This window comes from Myotis lucifugus, unplaced genomic scaffold (genome assembly GCF_000147115.1).
Source record: "Myotis lucifugus unplaced genomic scaffold, Myoluc2.0 scaffold_13, whole genome shotgun sequence".
Classification (NCBI taxonomy): Eukaryota; Metazoa; Chordata; class Mammalia; order Chiroptera; family Vespertilionidae; genus Myotis; species Myotis lucifugus.
Window position 1 is genome coordinate 2825534 of NW_005871061.1, and position 6707 is coordinate 2832240.

General features: G+C 34.8%; 1 non-coding gene across 1 annotated transcript; it reads right to left on the reverse strand.

The window, feature by feature from the left end:
• Nucleotides 1–5209: 5209 nt before the first annotated feature.
• LOC111825092 lies at nucleotides 5210–5343 on the reverse strand. Its single transcript, XR_002828197.1, has one exon. It is a non-coding gene; the product is annotated as a small nucleolar RNA SNORA5 (small nucleolar RNA).
• Nucleotides 5344–6707: the final 1364 nt, after the last annotated feature.

Below are 6707 nucleotides of genomic sequence, written 5' to 3' on the forward strand. Positions count from 1 at the left end.
CGGTGATTTTGCATATGAGTTCAATATTTTTATATTTTTATTTAAAACTGCGATGGCACAATATAAAGATAAATGGTAAGATTTCACCTAATAATTTCAATTTTTCTTTACTTAGAACAACATTAAACTCAAAATATATGAGGGGACAATGGGGAGATACAGACACATTTGTAATACCTTAATCAATAACAAAATAATATATATATATATGTTTTATTTTATTATTTATTTATTTATTTATTTATTCTTTATCAATTAAGGTATTACATATGTATCCTTATTCCCCCATTGTCCCCCTACCTCCCCCGCTCATGCCCTCACCCCCCTGGTGTCTGTGTCCATTGGTTATGCTTATATGCATACATACAAGTCCTTTGGTTGATCTCTCCCCCTTACCCCCACCCTCCCCTACCTTCCATCTGAGGTTTGACAGTTTGATCGTTGCTTCTCTGTCTCTGGATCTGTTTTTGTTCATCAGTTTATGTTGTTCATTATATTCCATAAGTGAGTGAGATCATGTGATATTTATCTTTCTCTCACTGATTTATTTTGCTTAGCACAATGCTCTCCAGTTCCATCCATGCTGTTGCAAATGATAGGAGTTCCTTCCTTTTTACCACAGTGTAGTATTCCATTGTGTAGATGTACCACAGTTTTTTAATCCACTCATCTGCTGATGGGCACTTTGGCTATTTCCAAATCTTAGCTATGGTAAATTGTGCTGCTATGAACATAGGTTTGCATATATTCTTTCTGATTAGTGTTTCTAGTTTCTCATGAAAAGAGAGATTGGAAGGGAAACAACTTTTGTACTTGAACACCCTTAATGACACTTTTCCCTACTTTTTTTTTAACAAAAGGATCCATATTTCTTCTTCTACTGAACTGCAAATTATGCAGCTGGCCCTGGGTGCTAGATATTTTTGTATTCCAAAAAAATATCCTTGAACTTTGTTCTGGGATGTAGTTAATTACTTAGAAGCAGTTTAATCTGTTCAGGTCTTGCTTTTAAGATTTTTTAGGAGAGACTGGAGCAGTGCTTGGTCTAGAGCTAATTATTCCCCACTACTGGAAGCACAACCTTACCATATACTCTACTCGAGTCTTTGTGAATCCTGAGGTTTTCTTGTCTGGTTGGTGGAAACAGCCACTGTTCCCAGCCTTGATGAGTTTGGGCACCTTTATCTCTACTTTGTTTGCCAGGGACCTGGTAATTTCCTCGCTTGCATGTACTGAATACTTGAAGGGGATCCTCCACATTTTTCAGAAGTTCTCTTTCTGTACAGTTTGCTCCTCTCCTGTACTCTGTCCTGTGAACTCTAGCCACCTTGATCTCTCTGGACTCAGCTCCTTCTCCTCAGGGAGTCCACAAGGTTCCGCCTGGATTCCTCCTCCCTGCTCTGCACCCTGGAAATCATCAAGGTAGTAAAATGCAGAAATCATAGAGCTCACCTTGTTTCTTGTCCCTTAAAGATCACTATTCTTCATCGCCTGATATTCAGTGCCTTGAAAGCAGTTGTTTTAATAGAGAACAGATTGATAGTTGCCAGAGGGGCGGGAGGTTGGGGGGGGGGGCAGATCCAGATGAAAAACATGAAAAGATGAAGTACTAATTAGTAGTTAAAATAGTCATGGGGGTGTGGAGAATATGGTCAATAATATTGCAATAGCAATGTATGGTTTCTAGTGAGTACTTGAAATATTGGCAGATCATTGAGTAAAGTACATGATTGTCTGACCACTATGCTGTACATCTGAAACTAATACATAATAGTGTTGAAAGAAAACTGATTGAAAAGTATTTTTTTTAAAAAAATGGTTTATTTTTATTTTCCATGGGGTTTTTTGTTTGTTTTGTTTATTTTTTTGGTTTTGTGTTTGTTTGTTTGGTTGGTTGGTTATTTTAGGTGGGAAAGTAAATTAGGTCCCTGTTATCCAACTTGGCCAGAATTGGAAGCCACATGGTTTCTTTAGCAGCCAAGTCATGTCATCATACAAAAAGTTCTGGTAAGCAAATGACATTTCTTTGGGAAAGGCTTTTATCAGTCTTGATAGGAGAGACAAACATGGGTTATCACAAGATAGGTAATGATATTGATCCCTAAATCTGCAGAGGGAAGAATGCTTCCAGTCAAAACTGGAAGCTTGGTTTTCTTTACCAAAACTCAAAGAAATATGATACTAAGCATAAAGGCTGAAATATTTTCTAATTTATGCCCTCTTTCAAACTTCCCCCTCTGGATGGATTTATATGCCTGTCTCCCTCCGGTTCCCTTACTTCTTCTAAGGATACCTAGAAAAGACAAAGCTTACTAGGATCCAATTATTCATTTGAAAAGAATATTAGGAGATTTCCTACCTGCATTTTGTCTTAATGAAATAGCAATTGAAAAATTGTTAGCCCAGCCAGTGTGTCTTAGTAGTTGAGTGTTGACCTATGAACCAGGACATCTAGGTTCTATTCCCAGTCAGGGCACATGAGGACTCCATCCCCAGTGGGGGGCATGCATTCATTTTTCTAACTATCTCTCCCTCATCCTTCCTCAAATCAATAAAAAATACATTTAAATGAAAAATGTTATTTTAGGATTATGTGAATAATAACTCCACAAATAAGAGTTTTAATTTGCGTAAGTTGTAATTTTTCCAAAGACAAAATCAGCATCAGACTTAAAATCCAAGACTTCCCAAGCAAATCCTTTTTAATTTTTCTTTAACTGAAGAATTTTTTTACCATTAAGACTAAGTGAAAGACACCACATCAAATTCATTCAGAAATTCATTAACTGGTAAGCATTAAGAAGATTTATATACTAATATACTTGTATTTGCTCTGAATCACTATCTTTACATCCACACAACTGCAAATGTTGTTGACAGGAGAAGGAGACTTGCTCTGTAGAATATGGGGGACAATAGCTCAAACTTTTTTTAAAAAGCTATTGGTAATTCTATATACTTGAGTTCTTAAATAAGTACTACTAGGGTTATATCCTGCTGCCTTTGGGTTTATTCTGGTAATCAATGAAAAGTTAGACTTGCAGATAAAGGTTTCTTTTAAAAAATAATTGGATCTAAAATAAGCTTTCTTTGTCTTATTAGCTGTATCATTTTGAGGTTCAGTGCCTCAATTATGAGAACGAGACAGAAGGTACAATAGGCGAAAAACTAGGTTCAGTTATTCGGGTGTAGGCTTAGCTATCAATGTGTTTGTTGGTGACAGTTTCTGTTTACTGAAAAAAAAACAAAAACAATCTATGCTGCTGTCTAGGATCTATTTTTACCTTACTCCAAATGCATTAACTACTGGTATATATATATACTAACAAATGCATGAAAGTTGATTTTTCTAAATTATGTTCATTTGAATTTGTAGTAAATTCTTATTAAATTTTCATGCTTAGTATCATCATCAATAGCAGCTGCAGCAGCAGCAGCACCCTGACTATTTTGGGATACACATAAGAGGCCTGACCTACCAGATAGATCAGCATAGTAACTTGGCCTGGCAAAATAGTCATTTGAAATCACATGGAATGGGCCTGTTTGAGAAATATAAAGCTCTGCTTAAGTCATTGATACTGTGATCTATATGTAGTAGTTAAGTTCATAAACTGTGACCTCCATTTTGGCTTGATCTTATTATGAATTATTCAGTAAGCCTATGTTACTAAGGTTATATGGTTACTCAAGAATATGATATGAATCTATACATTTTCAAAGCTTTCTTTTTCATTTCAATGAGATGCAAAGCCTTGAAAGTGTATCCAATAATAACCTTGACATGAGCTAAAAGTCATTTATATTTTGAATATTAGATTGTTTATGGGATTTTATAAGAAATGTTAAATTAAACACAATGAAATTCATACACATATATCATATATGTTATATGTTACATGTTATATGTCATGATTTTGAAAGCTGGCCATTATTTTATTACATATAAGTTTTCTCTATATTTGCTCTTTTCTGGCAATGCCACATCATTGAGCCTAATGTTGGACTATGTTATCAATTTTGGTTTAAACCACAACCCAGTAACATTGATGACTCTGGATTTGATCTCATTATATGCCGAAAGTGGCTAAACATACTAGAATTAAGGATTCACTTTTTCCACATAGTCATAGCTTATGAACAATACCTAGAATATATTTGTATATACATATGAAAGATGCTACAGAAGTAATTAAATATTGACTGAAATGTAATAGTCAGTCCATCAACTACTACAACAAATTATTCCACTGAGATAAATGATTGTCAGAATTAATGAATCAGTCAGTATTTTGATGTCAGATTGGCATCAGCCAAAATATGTGACATAAACAGAACCTGGAATGGCTCTACTGTTTCAAAATCAAATATACAGATTGTCATTTGATTGCTTTTTCTTGTTGCTTTTATTTTTATAGATGATTACTCTATATTGTGAAGAGAATAATGATGTGACTAATTTAAATTTCCCATAGTCCTTTTCAGAACTATGAATAGATTAAAAAACAAGTTTTTTACAGAGATCTTGAACAGGAATACTGAGATTGGAATATTTATGAAAATTTACAAAAATTACAAAAACTTGAATATCTAAACTAATGACATCTGGTGTCCCATATAAAACTGAAGCAATATCCCCTTTGATTCGCCTGATAGCTTGATGGACTATTATCCAAGAAATCCACATATGTCACTAACCACTGTATTAGATACTCACAGCACAAATTACCACATGTTCAGCTGTTCAACACTTGAAGGAAATTGGCAAAATGAAAGCACAAAGAGCTTAACTAAGAACACTGGATCTTCACTGAGACTATGGCTATTAGGGCAAAACAGGGGGGTTTATTTTAGATATATTTCTATGTTTTATGCTTTCCTCAAAAAATATTTTAGTTATAATTTTACCCTTTTCTGTTTGTCTAATTCATTAATTAGAGTTTTGCATTTTTATTTCATAAATATTCAGTAATTCAAATAATAATAAAATTAGTCAATCTAATTGTTTTTATCTGTTGTCATAGACTAAGAACAATGTGTTAAAACTTCCCATGGCCATTGAGTTTCTGAAGTTTTCTTTTTAATTGAAAGTATTGGGGTGAAATTAGTTAATAAAGCTATATAGATTTCAGGTGCATAATTCTATAACATCATCTCTATATCGTATTGTGCATTCACCACCCCAAGTAGAGTTTCCTTTTTTTTTTCTTGGTTTCTGTAGACAAATTTATCCCTGAGGCCCAGCAGAGGGGACCAGGGCCCATGTACCACATTGTTTCTATGGCAGCCTTCCGGGCCAGTGCCTGCCACAGGGGGACAGGCACCGAATTTGACACGGCTGCATAAGTCAGGTCTCCTTTTATCTCTATTTATCCCTCCTTTACCCTCTTCTACCTTCCTCCACCCCTCTTTCCCTCTTGTAATAACCGTACTGTTGTCTTTCTATGATGATTAGTGATTTTGAACTTTTCATATGTCTACTGGGCATCTGTATGTCATTTTTTGTGGAGTGTTCATTCAGGTACTCTGCCCATTTTTTAATTGGGTTGCTTGTTTGTTTTTGAGTTTTATGGTTTTTTTTTAAATGAATTTGTGATAGTAACCCCTTTTCAGATGTATCATTGGCAAATATGTTCTCCCATTCAGTGGGTTGTTTTTTCATTTTGATGATGGATTCCTTTGCTGTGCATAAACTTTTTTAGTTTGATTTAGTCCCATTTGTTTATATTATCTTTGGTTTCCCTTGGCCGAGAAGATATATCAGAAAAAAATACTGCTACAAGGAATGTCTGAGATTTTACTGACTATGTTTTCTTCCAGGATTTTTATGGTTTCGAGTCTAACATTAAAGTCTTTAATCCCTTTTGAGTTTATTCTTGTGTATGGTGTAAGGAGGTAGTTGAGTTTCATTTTTTGCACATATCTGTCCAATTTTCACAAAAATAATTTATTGAATAGCCTATCTTTACCCTATTGTATGCTCTTGCCTCCTTTTTGAAATATTAGCTGATCATAACAGTATGAATTTATTTCTGGGTCTCTATTCTTTTCTATTACTCTACATGTTCGTTTTTATACTAGTGCCATGCTGTTTTGCTTATTATGGCCTTGTAGTAAAGTTTGATATCAGGTAGCATGATGTCTCCAGCTTTGTTCCTCTTTTTTTTTTTCTTTTCAAAGTTGCTGTGGCTAATTGTGTTCTTTTGTGGTTCCATGTAATTTTTTGGGATATTTGTTCTAGTTTTGTGAAATACTCCATTGTATCTTGATAGGAACTGTATTCAATCTATGCACTCCTATGTTCATAGCAGTATTATTTACAATAGCCAAGAATTGGAAGCAGCCCAAGTGCCCATCAGTTCTAGTAGATTTTGAGTTAAAATCTTTAGGATTTTCTATATACAGTATCATGACACCTGAAAATAATGAAAATTTTACTTCTTCCTTAACAATTTGGATGCCTTTCATTTCTTATTCTTGTCTGATTGACGTGGCTAGGACTTCCAGTGCTATATTGAATGAGTGGTGAAAGTGGGCATCTGTGTCTTGTTCTTGATCTTTAGGAAGCTGACCCCTAAGCAGGGCACAAGTTTTGCAGTGTGGAGTGAGAGAGAATTCAGAGGTGTTGCTATAGCATTCTCCCAAGCTGATGCTATAAGGAGGGAAGTGCTTCACCCAAGAAAGATGGCATCTACAGTGTGGGAAAG